This window comes from Pezoporus flaviventris, unplaced genomic scaffold (genome assembly GCF_033815535.1).
Source record: "Pezoporus flaviventris isolate CSIRO_AGI_PZ_B2104156 unplaced genomic scaffold, CSIRO_AGI_Pfla_v1 ptg000013l, whole genome shotgun sequence".
Taxonomy (NCBI): domain Eukaryota; kingdom Metazoa; phylum Chordata; class Aves; order Psittaciformes; family Psittacidae; genus Pezoporus; species Pezoporus flaviventris.
The window spans coordinates 5,872,914-5,897,037 of record NW_026892561.1 but is presented as its reverse complement, the minus strand read 5'-3'; the positions used below and the strand labels follow the sequence as shown (position 1 = coordinate 5,897,037).

The window sequence follows — 24,124 nt, the reverse complement described above, 5'->3', positions numbered from 1 at the left end:
TTCCCAGGCTGCCTGTCCTTGCTTTCACCTCTTAAAAGCCTCTTTTTCCCTTTGAATTCTCTTCAGCAGCTCCATGTCCATCCAAGGAGGTCTCCTGGCCCTCCTGCTGCACTTCCTTCTGGTTGGGATGCAGCACTCCTGAGCTTGCAGCAGCTGATACTTGAATATCAACCAAGAGTCTTGGGCCCTGCTGCCCTCTAGGGCTGTATCCCATGGAACCTTCCGAAGCAGGTTCCTGAAGAGGCCAAAGTCTGCTCTCTTGAAGTCCAGGGCAGTGAGCTTGCTGCAAGCTCTTCTCACCGTCCTAAGGATCTTGAACTCAACCATCTCATGATCGCTGCATCCAAGGCTGCCCTGGAGAGTCACATTTCCAACAAGCCCTTCCCTGTTGGTGAGCACGAGGTCAAGCATGGCACCTCTCCTTGTTGGCTCCTCTATTACTGAAATATATGTGTATGTTCTTCCTTCTAAGGCAGAGAAACACGTAGTGCATTGTTGATCCTGGTGCTAGAAATACTGTTTTAAACCTTCAGGAGCATAAACAGCTGGTGTCCAGATAAGGATCCCAGCATTTAAAAAAACCCCAAACTATTTAAAACTGCCATTTGTGACATGCCATGTGCTTCATGGCATATTCAGCAGAGAGGCAGGAAGATGTGTGCAGCATGCTTTCCAGGGTGTCACTTCTGAAGCACTTCACATGGAGCCCTTTTGAGAAGAGATGCTGCCTCCCCAGATGTGCTGGACTGCATCTGGAAAGCAAAGGCTTGCCTGAGACTCCTTGTCCCATTCAGCCACCTGCCACTGCACCCTTGTTTATGCCTCAGGCAGGGCAATGCAGGTGTGTGTCGCAGGCTGTGGAGGTGTTTCCTTGCTGGCTGTTGCTCCTGGGGAAGCATGTTATCTGAGCAGGCACAGTGGTATGCTGTATAGGCACTGACTTCCCTCTGTACTGGTGGAGTAGGAATGTCTTCCTTGCTTTCACAGGTGGCCAAGATCATGTGTTCTCAGCTGGTAGAGTGCCAGCAAAGGGCTGAAGGGCATCCCTTGGGTGAGCATTGTGCGTATTTCAGCAGTGAAACCTGCTGCTCTGCTCCTGCCCATCATGTGTGTGCCCAGTGTGTGCTGGTGATGGAGGGTGGGAGCAGCAAGCCCTGCTGGCATCCTGCTTTCCTTTCCTTCCACAAGTCGTTTACCAGAGGGAAGCAGCCCTCCTAGTGCTGTTACTTAAAAGATTAAGGAGTTGTCTCTTGTTTCTAGTTTCCCCTTCCCTGTATGTGTCTATCGCAAGGATCCTTGGAAAGAAGGGGTGCAAATAAGCATATAATTCACTCAGCTGGCGAGAAAGTTCAGTGCCCAAATTGGAGCAGCAGTGTGAGGGGCAGTGAGGTGGTTAAAGGTATTTTCTTGAATGAAGAGGATTGAAAGTTTAAATCCTTGCTGTAGAAGAAGCAGGTTCTGCTTTTCTTGCATCCCAGGGGGTTTGTGGTCTTGAGGTTCCCTCTTCTCTTTCCTTTCTTTTTCTCATGTAAAGATTTTGGGCTTAGCCTGGTATAGGGCACAAATTACTCAATGCTGTGTCAACCTAGACCTATATTTATTGCTCTACAGTCAGTGCAAACTTCAGTGACAAGCTTTTTATATGACCTTGGGCTATATTCTTACCTGAATAAGTGGAAAGTGTTTCTCTTCTGAACACCTGGGTTGTATTTTGTATAAAATATGTACATTCTGGAGAAAACAGTAACTATGGCCATGAACTCCTGAGCTCAAGTTTCTTCAAATATCCACCACTTCCCTAAAGTGTAAAAAAATAAAAAAGCCCAGAAAATGCTGAAGCTTCCCTGTACAAACGACAATAAAATACGATTGCCAGGCACAATTCCGTCAAGTTTTACAACAATTGCTTTTGAGCAGTTAAGTATGCTGTGCTTTAGTCAAGGATCTTGTGCTTTTGTACACAAGCCTCATGTTTGGTGACATTGAACCTTCGTATGCAGATACCAATTATTCAAAAGGGGGGGGGGGGAAGGAAGGAAAACTCGGGAAAGCTATTTTACATTTGTACTGAGGATTGTTCCCTTTAATCTGCAATCAGAACAAAGACTCAGTTTTTATTACGGTCCTCTTGGAGGCTGCTAGCTACAGTGTGAGCCCCTCTGGGGTTAAAGTGTAGAAAAATTGGGAGATGCTTGTGGTTTTGATGGAGAAGTGGAAGATTCCAGTGAGAGAAAGGTTGGTGCCTCTGCTGGAGAGAAACAGGAGGCAGTGTTAAGTGAAAGATGTTAGCTCATTTACAATCACTTTAGTTCAATTTACTCTCTGAGGTCACAGTCCTGCAGAGTTCTGTGCAGGCTTTATGCTTTCACATATTAATAGTTTCATTGAAGCCCTTAGCTTAACCAAGTCATTATCTATCAAGAGCAAGCCACAGGCAGAGTGATGGAGGTGATGCTATTGTTAGCCAGGTGTACATAATACATACCCTGCTTGCGCTGCCTAGAGCCATAGATGAATATCATGGTTTTCATTTGGAAGTACCTGTTTTCTTCCTCAGCTTTTTCACTAGATTTCTTGTATTTCCCTCCAAATTCAGCATTTTGGCGTTTGCCTGTGGGAACAAGCTTCTGGGAAAGGCGACACTGGGATCACCATCCCTGGAAGCGTTCAACAGCTGTGCAGATGAGGCCTGCAGTGATACAGTTTAGTGGTGGTTTTGGCCCTGCAGGGGTAATGGTTGGACTTGATCTTACAGGTCTTTTCCAACCTAGTTGATGTTCTGTGATTCTATGACACAGTTACGCAACGACAGTTGTTGTTTTGGCCAGACGCATCTGCTGGTGAGTCTGGAGAAAGGACACAACTGGTTTTTCATTTCTGGGTTTGCTTTGAATTTTCTGGCTCTGGGAAGTTTTTTCTCAAGGAATAAGACAATGAGAAGTCATTGATGGATGCTATTCCTGTCTAGAGAGGCAGCTGAGTTTTGTGTTACTCATCAGGGTGAGAGGGCACCTTCTTATGGAGCCTAGCGGTGTGGTGGAGAGAGGAGAACAGTCACTTTCCGGGTCATGCTGCTCTTGCTATTATTTTTCTTACCATGCCTCAGTTTCCCTTTACACATACTTTTCCTATCTGATGCTCAGGGTATGATGGTGTTGTTAATTAGCCCCCCATTTTATGGTGCTGTTTCATGTACCATGTTTCAGAGAGGTCGCGAACTAGGGGTGAATGCTTGTTAATGAGCTGCGGTGTGTTGCAAGAAGGGGTTAAAACAAGCCAGGAAAAAGAATTGCCTCCTTTGTAACCTTTGTTTCAGAATCCTGACAACCCAAGGATGTTTGCTTTTCTCCCTGAAGGTTAAGTTGTCCTAACAGGTGCTAATTTTGTGTTTTCTTATGGAGATCTGTCCGTATTAGAAGCAACTGTTAGCAAACAAAAAAGCCAATTAGAGTGCAAGGGTATTCTTCCTCCTCCTTGTCTCCATGTAGTCCCCAGCTATCTCTCAGTCACCTTAAGCCATAGACTTACCCTTTCAAACCTTGAGAATCCGTAGACTTGTGCCTTCTTTGGGAGAAATACCATCCTTTTAATGTCATGGGAAAAATACTGTCATGGGCAAGTAGATGATCCATGCTAACTGGGGTTTGTCATCAGCTTTGGCAATCTGTGTAACAGGGTTTGAGATTAATGGAGCCAAAGACTTTAAGCAAATATTGTTGGCGTGTACTTAAACTGTCAAGAGAGCAAGAAAAAGACTTGCACTGCAGCCACTAAATAAAGATTTGCATTCACCAAACACAGTGAACCTTTTATTAGCGATTATTTGCAGCTCACTACCTTCCAAAAAGGAAACAACTTGGTGTAACTTATTGTCAAGGGTTTATTTGCAGTCTGGGGCTTCCTCCCTCCACTCTCTTCCTCTCTATTTTGAAGGTTTAATTTGAGCAGGAATTAAGCTCTGCCATCTTCATTTCTTTCAGAACACTATGGGCCAAATGTTTGTGTCATAAATAGCTTCATTTGATTTCAAAGCGATTGAAGTCATTGGCCAAACTCGTACAGGCTGTTTAAACAATAAAATCCCCCCAAACCAACACACCCCCCAACAAACAAAACCCTTCACCAAAATACCCCAAATGCAAATAATGGCTGTTAATTATTACAATATGTTAACACAAGGTCCAAAATGTTTTCTTCTATGCAACCGACTATCTACTTTGTGAGATGTAATAAACCAGAACAGCACATCAATTATAATATTTTATGATTATTTTATACTCCTGGCAAAATACATGCGCTGTTATCTCAAACCTTATTAAAGCTCAGCTGATTAGAGGTTGAAGTTTTTACATAAGTTATTGATGTTGCTTCTTTTATTCAAACATTTTCATAACAAGCTAGCTAGGAAAATATTTTTCTTGGCCACACTTTAAGATGAGAGACTTATGTTGTAGGTAAGAGTATGCAACTGTTTATTTGGATTAAGAGCGCTGAACAAACAGCTCTGTGCATCTGTCTTTGGAGCAGCTGTGTAGCACAACACATTTACATCTTCAAAAATGAGACTGATCTCTTGTGCTCAGAAGATGGGTTATTTAAGAATAACCTGTATAGATTACTTGTGACTACTAGGCTCCTTTTGGTCATTCAGTGGCTGCCCAGCTCTCTAGCTCCCCTTTCATAGAGTATTGATACATCTATTGCTTTAAAATCCAATAATGCTGGTCTTTTCCTGAAGAATTAAATGTTTCTGCCTGGTTTAAAAGGAAATTGTTTCTTTGGTTGTATAGTGGTGCAGGAAGGAGATGCATTCATGCATATTTATTGTTTAAATGCAGCAATGCATTTAGGTCAGTCAGATCCAGAGCAGTATGATGAAACTTCAGGGGTGAGATAAGAATCACATAAAAACATAGGGATTGCGACTTATTCCTCCTCCAGGCATCTCTTCTGTTCCTCTCCTCTGGCTCCCTCAGCAGCCTGGTGAGGCATCTGCATCTTAAGCAGGACAATACTGCAGGTAGCTGAGACAACTCATGCTGTGGTCTGAAAGACCAGAGTAGTCCAGGCACACCATTTCAGAGCTCTCAGTATATGTGAGACGAGTCCCATCTCCACCTGTGCACCTTGCATCACTGCAGGTTGGTTTATCTGCTTTTCTGCACATCTCTGCATCTTGTACTGCTGCCTCCTTGTTCCCCTTACCTAGATGGGCATTTAGCCTACCTTATAGGTGATGGAGAAATGGGTGCTCAGAAATGCCCCTGCAGCTTTCCTAAGGTGTTTCAAGCAGCTTGTGACAAAAGGGAACTGGACCCAGGTCTCCTGAACCATCTGGACCACCCTCAGGAGTGCTTGGGTAGTTGGCATCACAGAGGAAAACATAAGAAAACTATTGGAAAACCTCAGTGATTGGAGAGGTACAAGAGCTGGCATGAAGGGTGCAGGGAAAGATGCCCTTCATGTGAACAGCATTTAGAAAACTCTGTGTGCCCAAAGCTTGTTTTCTTTAGCTTTTTCAGCTGATCCAGGAAAAGATTATTGTCTAGAAACCTTGTTCCTCTATTTTTGGACCATCATAGCTGCAGCAACACTGGGAGAAAGTACACACTGGAAAATTTTTTTTGGGTCAGTATGTACATTTCTGCTTCTACCTTTGAATGGTTCTCCAGATTCTGGGAAGGAAGTCTAGAGGCAGTTTATTGCAGAAATGCCACTTAATTTTCCTTTGCCCTTTTGACATAGAAAATGCATATCTGATGGTGGTTATTTGTTTTCACTTGCCATGTGCTAAGAAAGTTTATACATTGCAAGTATTACCAATCTAAACAACGCAGGCTAACTGGTATCCTTGTAAAAACAAAACAACATGGTTGTTTGAAGGATTGTCATGTGTTCTGGAGTGGAAATGTTTAAATGTCAAAAAGATTCAGTGTCAGTGATTGAACTTTCATCCGTCTTCTGAGTTTATAGCTGCAGGAACCCCTTCATCTCTGTGCCATCTTCAAGCATGACTTCATGCAAAGAATTGGATTCTGCATATGTAAAGGTTTGGGGTGTTTTTTAAATAGACAAATGGTCTTTGTATAGAGGCATTAATGATCCCGGTCACATGTGTAGTGATCTGTGCTTGACAAAGTGATGAGGATATCTGAAAAGTGTTTCTTAACACTTCAAAGGGAAGTCAAGACAGCAAAAGTGAAATAAGATGAATGGCTCTTGGGAACAGTCTCCTCCAACTTGTGATGTGCCGTGTATTGAACATGTCCTTGTTAGCTTAGTGCTGTGGAGTTACCACGTGTCAGCTTCTCCCCAGTAACATGCTTAACAGCTAATAGATCTGCTGTCAGTATCTTGATGGTGCACAGATTAATTCTGTAGTAGTCTAAGACGTTGACTATACCAATACATTATCTCTGCAGCTCTACTGAGTCTTTAATGTGGTGTAACACCCTGCTTATGGCTGTAATAACACTGAAATGAGTGTTCCTGTTGACATGGACTGTTGTCAGGCAGAAGCAGAGGTAGCTGTATTGCAGTGAGGTGTCACAAAGGTGACCAGTGACACAGGCATGTTTTCAGTTGAGCTGTGCCCTAAACTTGTGTTATGCTGCTGGGCATGAAAAAGGCATCTGAGCATAAATACTAGGTCATTTTGCTCCCCTCTGTGTCACTGGCCACAGAAATCAGTATGCACAAATCCCATTAGCCAGAGGTTGAATCCTTACCATAGGAAAAAAGAGTTTCCTTACCCCAAGAGAAGCATCCTGGGTATGTTGAGCCCCTTGGAAACCCTGGGCAGTTAAGGTCCAATGCCAGGAGGAAGCATAGCCCTGTTGTGCACTCACAATGTATCTGGAGATTTTGGTGTAATAGGCAACATTTACGGACTAGGCTTTCCTGAATATATGGCTTCCTAACCAGAGAAGTCCAAACAGTGCAGAAAACCCCATGCAACTGTATGAAGGCTTGGGCAACAGTGATGTCTCTGCAGCTAGTGCTCTGCTGGATTCTTTTCCTTTCTTATGGGATTTTCCTCTTCTCTATGGAAGATGGCCATGATTATTGTCTTGCTGCCATCCTCCATAAGCTTTCTCCTAAGGAAGGAAGACCAGAAGCACAGAAATGTTTGGAAAATGTCTGAAGGTGCAACTGGATGTTTGGATTTTGTAAAAGGGTGGCTGGAATTGGAAAAATGGTTTATGCGAGTTTAACTTCCAGGAAAAGATGCTTCTGAGTGACTTGAGTCCTGACTGATGCAATTCAGGCAGTGAAATAAAGGATTCTGGTCTTGAACACTGACCAGAGCTCCTGGAGGACTCAAGCTCAGGTGCTGAACTCGGTTTTAAGAGCTCTAGAGACCTTTGTGTGTGCTTATCAGCTTTTTCTGAAGCTCTTTTTGAGCTCAAGACTGTGTGAAGCTACCTTTGAAAATGTCATCTGTAATGGCTGGGTTCAGGGAACCCCTCTGACAGTGCCTTTCTGTTTGTCAGTACATCAGCATCTGCAGAAAGGAGTGATCCAGGGTGGCAGGGGAGTGGGGGGAGAAGGCTGTGGTGATTCCCAGCAGAAGCTCACATCACATAAGCTATTTCCTTTCCGGCCCATCTCAGGACGCTCCTTGTTGACATACGTGTTTCCATTTACATTGCAGTATGTTTGCCAGAGGGCAATTGCTCCTTTAACCCGAACCCTTCTCTTTATGCCTTCTCTGTTTGCTCATTTTAACCCTGTTCCCTTTATCACTGCCCATCCCTCCCCTTCTCTCTCCTCTACCTCTGATTCCTATTTCCTAATCTGCCTTGTTTTTTTCACCCTCCTGGGTTTTTTTTGGTTTCAGTCTCCTCTCTCCCTCTGAATTTGCCACCATCTGTCCTTTCCATCTTGACTGGTTTCTTCCATATTTTACCCTCGTCCTTTCTTTTGTTCTTTTTATTTTGCTTACACTGATCTAAAGGTCATCCTCACATGGCAAAAGGTGCCCTTTTGGGGGTTGCATCTCTGATTTCATTTTCATATTTGAGGTCCCAGGAGCCTTGAATCTCCTTCTCCTTTTTTCCACAGCAGTTGAATGCCCTGCAAGACTGCCTGGAGACAGCAGGTAGCCTTCATCCAGGGATGTATTCACACCAATATACCATGGCTGAATTTGGTGGAGCTAAGCCAGTCACACCAGCTGAGGACCTAGTTCAGGGCTAACCTACTTTCACTGTTCAAAGAAGTGGTTTGCAACATTTTTCTGTATTATCTATATCTTTTGAGTTTGATTTTCAGCACTTCCCGTTTTCAATTACTTTGACATAGCTTGGAGCCAGACTCGTACACCAATGCCTTCTGTATCACCCCTTTACCCCAAAGGAGATTTGGTATCATTTGCCTTTTCACTGCTAGACACATTTCAAAGGTTTATTCACATCAATGAGTTCTAGAGAATCATGTTTTTAAAGAGGTGGGAAATGTCTGTGTTCCCATGACTCCAGGATCTGAGGACTGGTGGAAAAGTTCCTCTTACCACTGTGCAGAGAAGTCATCCTAGTGTAAGAATCACACCTCATGGGTTATGGCTGCAGAGGTCAAAGTCATCGTCCATTTTGGAAGGTGGGGTTTTAGATTGTGTGTGCCCTGGGTTTGCACTTTGGACCCCAATGTGCTTGTTGTTGTACCAAGGTTATGTAAAGCCCAAGTAAAAATAATTTGAGCCATGGCATACAAGCTTGCTCTGCCTTAATAAGGAGAACACCACCACATTCACTCCTCACACTTTGAAATTAAAGTTGTAATGTCATAAAAAGGAATTTTTATTGTTTTCAGAGGACATAAAAGCCCTTGGTGCAAAGTCAGAAGGGTATTTTGATGAATAAGGTCAAAGTCTGGTGTACATAAAGCTATCATTGTACAGCATTATAGGCTGTACTGAGTGTCAGCAAGTTACCAGAAGCCCTGATCCTGTCAACACTAGTATGTGTGCATGAGTTTACCCTTGTAAATACCCTCATTGAAATACAGCTGTAGTAAAGTTATGCTCAAACTTAAGTGTTGGAAGAATCAACATCTTTCTTAATGAAATGGTAAGAAATCAACATTTCAAAACTGCAAATTGGATCCCAAAGATCAAAACTGTGGATTTTCCAATGAAACTTCATTTTCAAAACTGTGAAAGCTTTTGTTTTAGAGAGTTCGAAGCATTTTGACGCTCACGTTTGGGTTTGTATAATATCCAATATTCTTTTAAAATAACATTGTAACTGTAAATCCCCAAAACATAAGGACAGTACAGAAATGCATTCTCTGAATTTTTGCCCCTTTTGGTAAAATTTTCATGTAAATCACTAAGCCTCCAGAGAAAGATTCAGCTTTGACACAAGTGTCTTTTTCAACACTTTTATGATGAGCTCTAATATTAAAGTTAGGTAGAAATCTCTTCCTGACAAAGAACTGAAATAGCAAAAATTTTGAACACTTCCTTAGAGGAGCTAAAATTATTTTCTTTAAATACTTTAAAAACTGCTTTCTGTATTTTGCTAAAAGCAAAGCAACATGAAACTTGAGGTTTGGAGGGTGCAGAATCTCTCTGTAGCTATTCTGGTATCATTTCAAAAGGTATTTTGAAATAAAAACCAAACAGAAAGTAAAATTCTGCGAAAGAGGAGGCAATTCAGTCATGAGAAAATACTGTTTGATGGGGGGGAGGGGGGGGGGAAGTGCACTTAATCACCCAAATTTCAGGAAGGACCAATATTTGGGCCTTTGAATGTGTAAGACCCCACCACTGGTTTTAGCTAGCGGAGGGTGAGCTGTGTTTCTTTGTACATCTGTTGCACTGCGGTGGCTGGTCCTCTTCTTGCCCGATGCTGTGCAGCTCCATTCCCCCTGGCAGTTACAATTATTCCAGCCCTCTAAATATGCAGCAGTATTTAACTTCAGGCACCCCACCACAGCCCAGTTTTTCAGCCAAAAAAGGATGCCCCAGAGCAAAGATCTGAAAGGACCGAGAGGTGCGGCAGGAGGAGGAAGTCAAAAGGAGCCCTGCTCTTTGCCAGCCCCATCTCAGCTTGTTTGAAGCTGAATAATGGTTCTGAAGGGTGGAATAAAGCTTGTTGAGATAAATATGACTTTTATTTCCTCCACATGAGGAAAGGCACACTGACTTGCAGTCAATGGTGTGACTCACTGTGACAGAAAAAACCCACCAAGCCACAGTGTGTTTGCTCGTGCGATGGCTGTGTTGCTGCCCTCCTCCATCCCTTCCCTATTTTGCTCCTGAGCCCACGTGGCAGACATTAAGCTGATCTATTCTTAAACTGTTTCTGGTTTCTTTTTGGTACCAACCACAGGGAAACGGCATCACACAAGAAAAGGCGGTATGGTATGTGGCTCTGACAGCCATGCCCAGGCTGGTTGCTCCAAAGTCTGGTGCAGAATGTGGGAGCAACCTCATCCAGAAGTTTTCTCTGCTCCTCCCAAAGTGGGTGTCTGTATTTGTCCCTGGGTGGAAAAGAAAGAGACAAACCCCTAAAAAATAAGAGGAAAGAAAAAGAAAGGATCAAAGTGTTAATTATGAAACATCTTGTGGTGCCAGGTGGAAATGAAAGTGGAGTGATCAGTGAAATAACTGATGGGGATGGAACTGAAGTGCATTTTCCAGCAGCTCATTAGAATAATGAGGAACCCACAAAGGACATGGGAGATGCAAATAAGCTTTGTTGCTCTGTCATTATTTTTAGGAGCAATGTGGTACCACTGAGCACTTGGTTAATAGCAGATAATTGCCTGGCTTTACTCTTGTTTTTTTTTCTCTTCTCCCTCCCCCCCTTCCTTGAAAGGTTTTATGGGATGTGGACTTAGTAATGTTGTGGCAAAGTGTCATTTCCTGTTTTATTGGAATGACTCAAATCTGCTCATTGTGGTGGAGGTCAGGAGCACGTTTATGAAGTTTGCACTGTGGTTAATCAGTAGGAGAGTAGAAGTTTCTCTGTTTCTTCTTTTCTGGGGGTTGGATGGAGCAAACTCTCCATAAATTTGCCTGGACCACATTGCTCTTGAGCTTGATCCTGAAATCATGTCCTTGAATCAGCCTATGGATCCTCCCAAGACTTCCTACATGCAAGTGCTGCTATGCTCAGCCTCTAGAAGGGTTGCAAATCTGTTTTCTTGAAGCTTGTTGAAGCCCTAAGATTTTGAACTAGAGAAGGGTCTGGGCTACCCTGTTTCTTGTTATTCCTCCTTTGCCCAGGCCCATTGAATGACTTTTAGCAAAAGCTTTTCTGCCTGTGGCCAGTTTCCCTTCCTGCTCAGGCTGCACTGAAAGCTGTCCCTGGACAGCCTCGGATGTAAGGACCTTCTTCCTGTTGGTTGTGTTCTGATTGCTCATGTCCAATGCAGAGGCAGCAGTTGGGCAAACACAGATCCAGAGTAGGGCAAGTGGAAAGAAGTGCTTTTATGACTGATGGTAATGCAATAAACCAAATAAAGTTGCTGTTTCTGACTAATTTAGGTCACTGTTTCAATAAACCCTCCCTATTATTATATTAGTTGATATAATTCATTTTTATTTTATTTTTTATTATTTTAAGGCCAGCTTTTGACTTCATTTTATGGCCTTGGTTTAACTGCCTGACTTTCTGGGTCTGCAGAGAGACTCCTAGCTGTCATCAAGAGCTCCCGGTTGTTCATGGGTTTGCACTTGTTGACCTATGTGAGGCTCAGGGACTGTATTTGCAAGGAGCTGTAGTCACAGTCAGGTGGCAAGCTCACCCCTAAGTCCATCATGCCCTTTTTGAACTGACACAGCCATGGTGAAGAACTCCATGAACAGATATGCATGGCCGCTGCGTAGACCTGTTAACAGTGATGTAGAGAGGAAAATATTCAGCAGCACAGCCAGTTAGAGCATGAAGCCACTTGGAAAAGAACTAAAAATGCTGGAATTTGGTGGACATGAACAGGGGAAAATAGCAGAAGAATCAAGGAGAAATGGGACTTTCCTCAAAACAAAATAAGGCTCATTAGATGAGAAACTTCATCTTTTTTGGCTGTATTTCAAGAAACTTGTGTGCAGGGAAGCTGAGGCAGATTGTTTTAAGCTCTTTGACTTGATCTAGACCTGTATAAGTTAAAGCTGAAACTGAAAAAAACCCACAAATATCCTTGTAGTTCAATGCCCTGCTTCTTTGAGTAAAATTTGAAGTACAGGTAAACAAAAAGCCTCTGGAAATAAAGTTCAAATCTGATCTGGGCTACACTCATGGAAAATCCAAAATATAGTGATGAAATGTGTTAATGCCTATCAAAAGAGTATTAGTGATTCGGTCTTTCTAATAGAAGACATCAAGAGGAAGAGGAAGTAAGCACCCAGTTTAACTTGATGCCTGTCTATGTGGTTTAAGAATTTATAGCCATAATATGGGATAGCAAAATGTGTAAATTAAGAGCAGGAGTTAATCCTTTATTTCCACCCGGTATGTAGTCAAATGGTGTTGGACAAAGCAGTTGTTTCATCTCAGTCCATGGGGTCAGAGATGTGGACACTGCATGTTTCAATGGGTAGTTTTGATGGGATATCCAACCTTCTGTTAGGCTTTCTCGTACTCTTCAGAGAAGAGGCTGCAGGCAATGAAGATATCAGGACAACTGATGAGTCTGAGACTGCAGGTCTGAGAAGCAACAGATAGAGGTCACATGAAGGGGTGCAAATAGGGAGAGTGGTGTTGGAAATGCAAGGAGATACTTGGACCAGCAGAAGGGCAATGAAGATGTTGCTACCATGGCTGTGTTCAGAATCCTCTGAGATAAGCTGTTGGTGGAGCAGAGACAGTGATTGCCTGCTGCAACCCTACAGCTTGCTTCATCCTTTTATGCAGTATTTGGTTTATAGAAGCACTTAGTGGCCAGATGTGAGGGTATAAGCGGCAGTGAGGGGGATGTTGATGTAGTCTCTTCTTGATCTGTTTCTAATGAATGCTCAACCATTTAGTCTCATTTTCTTAGCTGTATATTGTGAATGTGGGTTAAATAAATCAGTAACCAGTCAGCAAAGATGTCCAGAGGAAGCTTAAAAAACAAAAAAGCAACTCATGTTCAAGTCATGTTAAGAATGGGATGAAACCATCAAAAGGAAGGAAATTAAAATTGAAAGCAATCTTAACTCATGCAATTAGAGATGGGAGGGGACCTGGAAATATAATATGTCTGAAAGTGACCTCAAGGTGATAGCGCACAGCAGATGAAAACCAAGTTCTTAATACAGTGCCAAAGGCAGGGAACAAAATAGCTGTTTAAGACCTCCCATCACTGAGCTTAGAGTGGCAGCCTTCTGTACATGTGAGTACAAGCACATGTACAGAACGTGACATCTTGGTGTTGTACAAAGATACCAACAAGTCAGGTTTTAGAGAGGGAAGGATTGTGTTTAAAAAGCTCAAAGGGCTGAGCCGTGGGCAAAGCAGAGAGGCAGCGCTCAATGAAGAGAATTGAGCGCTATTGAAGGACTATTACTGCTATTGAAAAACATTGGATGAATTAAGAAAAGGAAGAAAAGGAATCATTAAAGGTGAATTTGGTGCACGTTTAAGGGATGAAACTCCTATGGATGAAGCTATATGAAAAGATGAAGAGAAATCTTTTGGAGCAGGGAACAGCATAAGCACTAGATGAATTTGAACCGGGAAATAGTGCCAAAATCACTGGAGGCACTATGTGAGGCTTAAACTTGCATCAAGGGTCTAATTTGGGTGCTTCTCTCTGGTCATTGTGTAAAATAGACCAGAAATGAGATGCCAGGCTTTGGGGAAACTCCAGATCACTTCCAGATTTGGGTGTGAGTGTTACAATTCTTGGATTATCTCTCTTTTTGAAAACAAGGAAAGTTTGCATGGAGTGACAATGGGGATGCTATGATGGCAGATGGGCACCAGAGTGGGAGCATTGGCATGGGAATTAAACACAGACTATGGACTATGTGCAATATGCTCTGACTACCCAGTTTATGGTAGGTGGTCCAGGTTTCTTCACTCTCCCAGCCATAGCTGAGTCTCCCAGAAAAAAGAAAGAAAGGGATTGTTTGTGCCTTTAACAACTGAGCCGCCCTTGGTTGTACATGAGGGAGAGCATGCAGTTTAAATTACCGGAGGGGGGGGCAAAGTGGTTCACAATCTTATCCTGGTTTTCAAACCCACCAAAGAATCTGAGAGCCTTGAAAAGCCTCCAGCACTACGAGGTTTGCCTATCCCAACTTTGTCTCATTATTTTCCTTTCCCTGCACCTCTGTGCGTCTGGAGCCCAGCTGAGAATGGAATGAGCAGTGCTGAAAGACTGTGAGAAAGACGATTTGTGTGGTAAACCCAGCACAGCCAGAAGCAGGAAGTACCAGATTTATCATGGGAAATCCTCTTGTTGTTAGATGTTTCTAGCCTACTTCTCCAGGCTTATGATATCTCGATGCCGTGTGTAGGCCCTGGTTCAACAGGGATGCTCAGCATTTGCCTGACCATGAAGTTAATTAGCACTGTGTTTCATCAGGGATATGTCACTGTGCCAGACAATTCCCCACTGACTCAGCTCCTTGAAAATGGCCCGTATCTCCTGGGACAGGCTATAGAGGGAGTTTAAGTTACTCAAGGTGGGGCTGGATTCCCTGTGTCATCCTTTGGAAATGCCCATTCCAGTCCCGCTCTAGTTATACTTCATACGTTCATGTGGCTTTGTCTGCTTCTTGAGGAGCAGCTCCTCTGCCTGCTGTCTTTGTGGCAGCTCTGCAGTCAGCCATACCCTCCCTGAACCTGGTCCTCACTTCTCCCATCACATCCAGACTTGGGAGCCAATTTTCTTGCAGTCCTCATGCAGGTGATAGTGTAGGATCAATAGTGCCTTCAGGTACAGTGCCATGCCATGAATGGTATCTCTGTGTGCCCATTTTCCCTGCTGTGGTGGAGAAAGAGAGCCCAGCCCTTCATCCGCATCTTCTGCTCTGGCTGCCCTTGGACTTGGAGACTGACTTGAAGCCCTTAGAAACTTCCTTTCTGTGCAGCCCCTGGCAACAGGGAGTTGCACAGCTTTACTACACATTGTGTGAAAGATATTTGTCTGCTTTCTCTTCTGTTTCATGCTGGCTCTCTTTGACAATTAGTAAGTAGGATGAAATGGTTTGATCATTCCCTATGTGTCTTCTCTATGATACTCAGGATTTATGCACCTTTCATACCTTTGTGGCATCTCTCCCACTGTAGCCCGCCCATCTTTGTACTTCAGGGTACCTTCCTTTCTCTGGAGGAGCCTCCATTACTGCTGCAGTGGTCTGAGTTGTATGCAAATCAGCACTAATCAGGAAGAATAAGCCAACCAACAGCTAGGACATAGCAGGGTGACATGAATGATTTGTAATTATTTTCTCCTGAAACCACTTGACATTTGCCATTACTTGAAGTCTGTTTGCTGTGCTTGAATCAGGCAGAAACATATATCCCGTTGAACATAATGGGGGTCATTCCAGTAAGCAAAACTGTATGTACTGTTGATGGCTACAGTATAATTTTATTGATTTAAAGTGTTTTAAGTAAAGGCATGATTTCAAGCCTGGAGATAAAGGTGGCTCGTTGGTGTAATTGCACAGTAATCTTGTTCAGTGCCCCAAATAACACTGTCTCCTAATTTACGAACACTGTGTACATCAAGTGATTAGGGGTCTGAGATGATGAGGCTGCAGTATGGAGGGCATGAATGAGTGGGAGGAGATGACAGAGTCCTAGGCAGAGGCACTTCATGCAGGCAGGAAGCTCCATTTTGCACTTAGCTGGTGTTCTGCTTGTGTCCCCCGCATGTCACAGGGTATCAGAGGTCAGAAGAGAGGACTATAAGGTATACAGCTTGGATGCGAGTCTCTGGGGAGGTTTCACAAAAATTCTGGGAGTATCCAGAACTGGAGTTTTTGAGTCAGGCTTATTTCCAGGCCCTTCTGTTTATAATACAGCAGTCTGTTTTAATTGTGGATGATGCGTATCTCCATTGTAACTGCCCTTCATAACAAAATAAAACCAAACGGAGGTACAGAGTTGTTGAAAACTTTAAGCTAGTGCCTAGGTTTCTTAAGCTTTGATGATTGTCTGTTTAAATTAAGAACTTTTGCAGCATTGCTTCTCAAACAATGCCTGGAGCTTCAGGGAAAGGATGTGCTGTCTTTTGGGAGCCAAGCAACTCGTCACACTTGCCGTAGGACTCTGATGGCTATAAGAAGCCAACTCTGGGAGAGAAGCTGAAGTTCTCATAGAAGCAGAGTAGTACTGAAGGGCAGGATTGCAATCTTATTGAAGCCTTGTTAGGCCAAGAAATTTCCAACCACGCAAGCTGAGTGTAAGCACAGCAAGTGAGGATGCTGAACAGGAGTAAGCTGGCCTGTGACCCTGACTTCCCATACTGCCGTGCTTTGCTTTGATGCTATAATGACTATAAAACCCTCCAAAAAAAAACCCAGTGAGAAGTAATAGATTACAGCAGAATGCATGCAATCTTCCTTGTAATTTTAACTAGTTAATATGTGCCTAGCACATCCCAGTGGGATGCCAGTGACTTCCATGAAATTTCACTGGGAATGAGCTGGGTACCTCTGGTCAGAGGGAAGGCTCAGGCTGTAGCAAACTTTTGCTCCCTCTGTGATTATTTTATTTAGATACATATATGTATGTATGTATATATAGTCATTTAAGGCTATGACTGTTGTATTGACTGTCACTTTTAACTGGCTTTGAAAGAAAGCAGGAGCTTTGCTGTCTCGCAACTGAGCTATGGAAGCCTTGCTGAGATTGAATCTTCTAGGCTGGCTTGAGAGAATACTCAGGGACTGATTATCATTATTTGATTGTTAAACTTTCACACTACAGGTTGGGGGATCTTGAAGGCTCTGTTCTGGACTCATTGCTCCATAAGTCTTTCCTTACCACCTGGGATGACTGAAGGAGAACATACCTATTAATTCTGAAGGTATCTCCGAAGATCTGCTGAGGCCAGGTTTAAGATATAAGTGAGTTTGGCAAAGTATGATCCAAGAGGAGAATTTTTGGTAAAGAGCAGGGCAAGGTTTGGTAGGAGAAAATCAGCTGTGAGAATACAAGAGACTGTAGGCAGCAGCTCTGCAGAAAAACTGGAATCAAGTGTCAAGCACAAGCTTAAGTTTGAGTCAGCTAAAGTGTGATGATGAGGGGGAAATAACCTGGTGGGATGTGCAAGTGTCACATGAGGTACATGAAGATGTCCTTCATTTGAGTTGTGTGCAGTGAAAACCTTTGAAGATGGTCCTGACTTACACCACTGGTTGGAGGTCAAGACCATAGGGCTTGTGTGGAAGGGTTGAAGGTTATTTAGTTTAGGGAGTTAAAAAAGTGAGACGTGATACAAGCATTCCAATATGTTAAGGTTGCTGTAGTGGCAAGAAATAACCTGTTGTTTACTTCCATTTGGGTTCAGACAGAGGATCATGGATTTAAGTGCAATCAGGGGAAACTAGTGGAATAGTTTATCAGGTTTTGATTGGTCATGTTACATCTCTGTGTGTGTATATATATAATATACATAGAGGACCCTTTTGGCTTCTGGGGTAGGAGGTTTCAAGGTATCTCTTTGTAAAGTCTGATTGCTACGTGTTACATCATGGGTAAGGAAGCAAGGATCCTCTCTCTGCCAAGGGACTGGGATGTAGGTGGTGGGATGGCTTTTGCCAGATTTCTAATGCCTAGTTTTCAGAGCTGAAAAGTGAAGCAGAACTGCAAGGTCTCACTAGCTGGTGATTTATACATAGGTATCAGAGAGTTGGCTGAATGGGGAGGTCTTGTGCTCTATTACTAACTCAGCACCATATTGCAGAACATTTCTTGGCATCAAGCGCAGGCAGAATATGCATCTATTTGTCTATAAATAACTGAGACGATACCATCTGAGATGGTAGCTGCTTGCATGTGCCACCCATGTGAAAGAAGGATGGCATGCCTTGGTGGGATTTGCCCCGCCATGGGATCAGAGCCCCACTTTACCGGTTGATTTAGGCCACAGGGCCATAATTTTTCCTAATAACATCTTTGCTATGGATGACTAGGACCACTGCAGCCTTCTTCTTCTTGCTTCCTATGACAGTGATGAGGCTGTAAAAGCAATCCCTTCTTAGGGATTTGATTTTGTAACGTTTTGGTTTTAGAAGATTTTTGGAATCTGACTAGCCAGAAATAGAACGAGAAGCCTTTAGAATGGCATTCAGGGCATGTGAAAATGTCCATCAATTCCTCTCCACTTGGGTGTGTGCTTCAAGGGAAAAGATGGCTGTGGTAAAAACACAATCAGTTACGAGGGCTTAATTGCCTTTGAAATGACCATGATCTTTTCATTACCATAGCAGAACGTGCTTTGGACTCCACAGTGGCCAGTGTTTAGATTGAGGCAGACCACAGGAGGAAAAGAGCATGACCCTGCTGCTCAGTTCCCCACGCTCCTGTCTAAAAACAGATAGGCAATAAAAAGAAAAAAACTTTTCCACGTATTCTGGTCCTCAGAGCTGTACAAGCTGCATCTAGCTGCAGGCTGTGGTGTTTGGGGTCCTGTGCTGTTCATTTTGTGGAGCAGGGGACATGCATTTCTCCTCTCATCCATTCAGTCTGCAGGCTGCTCACTGGCTGGTCTCCATTCTCAGAGAATTTTCTTGGGCATATCTTCAAGAAGAGGAAGCTCTTAAGCCTACTTCAGGCAGAGGCAGAACCAAAGCAAAGTCTTCACATGAAACATATGAGGTTGGAAAAGTCCCTCTGCAGATCATCTAGCCCAGTGCCTTGCTCAGAGCAAAGTAAAGCAGAGCAGGTTGCTCAAGAAAAATCAGTACTGAGCTCAGTAAACTAGAGCTCGTTGCCCAGCTGAGTGTTGGGTATCTCTAGCAATGGAGACTGCAATCTTTCTGGTCAACCTCTTCCAGTGCTTGACCACCCTCAATGTAAGAAAGCGTTTGGTTTCTCTTTGGCTTTGATTGGAGAAGGTGAAACGTGGACTCTTGTTTTCGGCTAGTGTAGTTCTGTGTGCTGTCCAGATTGCATACCTTGGCCTCTTTTTATGGAGGCCAAATTGAAAGTGACAGTCTTAGACTTCTGTGGCTGATGTTAATGCCTGAAATCTGGCTCCCTGGGCCTCAGGTTTTGACTTACCCCTTGCATTCAGACATCTCATGTTCCTAATTCTCTGAGTGCTTGTAGCCCCAACTGGGCCAGTTTCACAGCCAGCTCCTTTATAGCAGAGAGGAACTGTTCCCACTTCACCTCACCTGAAGGGTGGGCTAGTTGTTTTATGAGATATACAATGAATCTCTATGGTAGAGAATGTTTGCAGGCCCTACCCAAGGCTTTCATGTTGCCTAGAAAGAATTTTCTCCTTCACTCACTCCCTTTTCTGTGTCATGCTTTAAGGAATTCAGTGAGACGTGTGTAAAGGGAACGGTGAGCAGAGCCTGGCTACAAAGGGTTGCACTTGTAAAATATCTCCATTTTAATCCACGTTTGTTCCAGCTAGACTTATTTTCACAGCTGTTTGGGGGGGGAGGGACACTAACAAATCTTGTGAGAGACTTCTCCAGTGCTTCAGTTTCTCATTTCCAAACATCCTTGGAAAAGAGATCACAACCACTTACTTACACAAATGCCCCAAATAGATTTATTTTTTGTAAACTGAGGGAGAAACAAAATATTCAGTCTCTACTTGGAATTTAATTCAACAAAGGGCTGAATCCTCCCAGCACTGGAGCTGTTCCACATTTGCATCCGTTGAGGATGTGACCCCCAGCCCTCAGCCCTAACTGAACTTTCTCAGTAGTTTTATACAGCAATAGGACACACACACTAAAAAATAAATGTAGATTTCAATGGGAAGCATTTACAAGCCTGTATTGTTTCCATAGTTTCACTGCGACTATAATTCTAGCCCTAATGATAAAAGCTATAGTATTACTAAGATACAGAACTTTTTTTATTTCCCTTTTCTGGTCTTGGGTGGTCCAGAATGTGCAGTAATTCATGTTCTCAGCTGGGTTTCCACCACATTTCTGATTGACCTGATTACTTTCCCAATGACAGAATCCAAAATTGAAACCACATCAGAACTCACTGGAATTGGTTCTGTTTTTGATGTTCCTGGAGTTCTCTGGTGGCTCAGCAGGATGTATGTCTTCATGAGCTTTTTTTCCCCCTCTTTTTTTTTCTTCTCATGGTGGGCTTACACTTGGGACATTAACTGGTTAGGGAAGTCCTGGAGGGAGTGGAGAAAATTCAATAGAGATGTTATATTTCAAGGCCTAATTCTGGACATTAACATGTATGGCTTGAGGGGACTGTGCAAAGGAAAGGGGTTTTCCTGCAAGAAAAAGTACCTCTCATGACAGTTTGTTGTTATACTGACCCCCTAACATTCTTCCTTCTCCCAGTCCTCTGAAGGATGGGCACATGTTAAGGGAGTAAAGAGCTTAATTTTTCCATCACCTTTGCTATAAAGGGGTAGATTGAGTCAAGCTGAGGTGAATTTGTTATAGGGAAGAGTGCTTATAATAGCATTGGGAAGGTTCCTCTGAAAGCTCTGGTGCCTCATTGGAAGTCCTGAATCTTATTGTAATTGACTGGGGAGGTTTGTCTACTTTCTTTTCCTTCCTGCCCCAGATTCTTATAGCCATATCCTGGCAGAGTAAAGGAGCAGTGCAAGGAGTAATGGGCTCTCACTGTGACTGGGTCCACTCCTTTTTCTCTCCCAGTGAGAGACATAAAATCATTAGGGCAGTATGTGATGTGGGGTTGGAGCTAGTCCAGCTCGCACCGAGGACTTCCTTGTGCCCCTGCACCCACGTCTTTGAACAGTTAATATCCACATTTGTGTGACTTGGGTAGGGTTGCATCTGGGGGAATATGTGCCATATTAGGTAGTGTTAATGGTAGTGGCACCTTCTCCTATTTCCTCTGCTCCCTAAAAGAGTTTGGAGGTCGGAAAACGAAGCTGTATGCACTGAATTTCCATGCAGTCATGGACAAACGGGCTCCAGAGAAGACATCAAGTTTGTGCTCAGCTCAGTAGCTCCTCCTAGCAGAAAATCTTCACTCTGAGGTGTATTGTTTTCAGAGTCCTTTTAAGAAGGTGGAAAAAGCGTTTTGCAAAACAATAGGAAGTGGAGAGTGTCGTGAAAACACACTCCAGCTGAGTCTTGGCACCAGCAATAGAAAGCTTAAAGAATCTTGTCCAACTCTTCATGGCTTTCAAAATGAACATCGCGATGCTGTAAGTCAAATAACATTGTCCAACCCTTTTCATCCTGTTTGTAATTCCACTAGGGACATCATTACAGTAACCAGCTGCTCTGGGATTCTCTAATGAAAACTTTGTTTCTGAATAGAATAATTAAAGCCTCATATTCAATTGTCAAACAGCTCCATCTTTGCTCGGTGCATGGATGTGATTAGCCACAGCAAACCATTCTGCAGCTTAAACACACAATTGCATCTAGTATAAAAATGATTAATTAGGCGACGTGCTGTTTGGGAAGTTTACAAGCAGATCAATGAATAATGTTTAAGTGAAAATTTTATAGGGACGTTACGGGCGCTGCAGGTTGTGTGAAAGCCTCTTGACGGCTTACGAATGCATATGCTCGTGTCCTGTAAAGAAATTCTACATCATGAAGACAGATTCAGCAATTACACATGGGAAGGGAAAGCCTGAGGTTTTGGTTTTTTTTTTTCTATAAATGTTTTTGACAGAAAATGGTTTCTTCACCCTCCCCTCCAGACAAAGTTTAATAGGTAGTTTCTACTTTGAGCAAGACTTCCCCAATGTTGTTAAAAAACATCTATTTTCTTGTTTCTTTGCTTCATTTGTGTTCTGAATGGGGAAACAAAAGGGAGAGATTGTGTATGTCTGGGAAAATTACCAGCAAACTGGAAAAAATCCACTATCAGTAACTGAGGTATTAAAAAAGATATCCAGTCAATTCAAATGAAGTGACCTCTGCTCTTCATTTTCATGACAGTTTTTGCATACGCAGAGAAAAGGGTAGTTGTATTTTGGTGTTGTAACAACTAATTTTAATGCATAATCCAGAAAATTCTCTAGCCTCTCCTGAAATGTATGCCTCCTGTGCTGTAATCCTGGTGGCTACTGTGACAAAGGTGAATCAGGGCTTTTAACTGAATCTTACAAGCATCTATCATCTTGTATTGTTCTCTATAGCTGTTTCAGTAATTTCCTTAGAAAGTGTTAATGCCTTTAATTCAACAGAGCAGTCTGTTGTGGAGTAGGAGTATGTCAGTGTAGAACTTCTTTAGATGTCTTTGTCACTCTTTGTTTCTGGTTCCTGTCAGATGATTACAGTTGTCTTCTGCTCCTTGCAGAAGCTGCTCCCTCAGCTCTGGTCATGTACATAGCTAGGTTTGGTGTTGGATTTCCTGAGCTCTTTTCCTAGGGGAAGCTTAGAGAGGACATAGTATGGAGGTAAAAATGAATTCTCAGAGAATGATTAATCCTGTTTTGCTGTGTGTGGCCCACAGATGGCTCTAGGAGAAGGCTTTTGATTTGCACCTGAACCGTCTTTACATTGACAGTCACAGGCTTTCTCTTAAGTTACTTCTAATACATCTTTCCCCCCATTTGCAGCCTTGGGATGAAGACGAATAAATAAACGCGAGCAGGCACATTTCTATCTTGTACCGTATGTTGCCAAAAATAGTAGTCAGATGGAAAAGATTTTTCCAGAAGTCTTCTGCTGCATAATCTGTTTCAAATAAAGATAATAAAATAAACAACTGTTTATAAAGGCAATGTGAACGAGCAAGGCTCCCCTGCTGCCTGTTGCGAGGGCGCTCTGTGCAGGCGCAGTCTGCGAGAGAATTCCTGATCTGGCATACAAAGTTCTGGTTTTTATCTCCAAGCCCCCCACTCTGAAGCACTAAGGACAGATTTCAGGAAACCTGTGTTAAATATAGCACCCCAGGAAACCCTCAGACTCTAGTGTGAGCAGAGAAGGTGTGGGATCCAACAGCCTTGGTCCTCATCTCCAGCAGCAGCAGGCAGGGTCCTTGAGTGGTCCCTGTCTCTTTGGTTCAGCAGTGGGTAACATGTTGCGTGAACTAGGAGACTTATCAGCTATCACTGTTAAAGGACATTGTGGAGCAAAAAGTGATCTGTATAAATACTGATCCAGCCAGAGAGATGTCACTTTGATGGAGCTGCTGCTCAGTTCCCCTTAACCGCAAATGTTCACAAGCTCCTGGAGATGTGAGTATGGCCATTTTCCAGAGCTCTTTATTTCCCCTCCAGCATTGCTGTGGAAGTCTTTGAGAATCAGCTTGATGTGGAGATTTCCAACTCATCTTGCACTGAGAGTGGTGGCCAGAAATCCTTCCAGAGCAGCCTTTCACACCACAGTCTGTTTAAGAAAGTCTGCCTCTGATCCTGGCCAGATAGCTTGAAATGCAGAAGAGCAACAAATGAACAAGAGCCAGGGAATGTGGGAAAGGAAAAAGTGACCCAAACTTGGGGTAGGTTTTTTTTTCTTTGGTTATTTAATTTTTTTTTTTTTCTTCTGGGAAGATTTAATTCAAATTTTGGCCTATTCTTTTGACTTATTCTCTTATTAAAAAAAAGGAAAAAAAGCTAAACCCCAAGCTTGAATACGCAGAGAAATAGATTTCCCATCACAGGGAAAGAGGAGTGGACCTACATGGCAAGCACAGGGGAGAAGATTGCCAGAGGTGGAAATTTTCTGATATCTGCAAGTTGGGTTCAGCTGGTTACAAGTAAGAGGGGCTAGATGTGAATATTGTGAATCCCACTCTAATTTGATTCTTATGTCAGTGATTATATTTATATACAGCCTGCAGACTCCAACCAAGTGTGGTGTCTCCAGGGATGGCACAGCCACACGCAAAAGTGTGCCTACCCTAAATTGTCTGTAGTTGAAGCCAACAACAACTGAAAACGGAAATGGAAGAAGAGAAAAAGGGGTGGTCATCAGGAAGTTTAGATGTGAGGTTTTGATTCAGGCTCCCCTCCCACTGGAGAATCTGCCTCGATCTCTGCAGATCTTGTTTCTTTCACTTTTCCCTTGGCTCTTCTGCCTCCATGCTAATCC

At 43.1% G+C, this 24,124-nt stretch overlaps 1 long non-coding RNA gene across 2 annotated transcripts in view; it reads left to right on the top strand.

The window, feature by feature from the left end:
• The window catches only part of LOC133268353 (uncharacterized), a 238,216-nt gene that overhangs the window by 39,979 nt on the left and 174,113 nt on the right, over positions 1–24,124 (top strand). The window contains exon 5 of one of the 2 annotated variants that reach the window (XR_009743052.1): positions 8,065–8,328. The exons of the other annotated variant lie outside the window; for it this stretch is intronic. This is a non-coding gene — a long non-coding RNA (uncharacterized LOC133268353). Of the gene's footprint in view, positions 1–8,064; positions 8,329–24,124 lie in introns of those variants that run through there. 2 annotated transcript variants of the gene reach the window in all.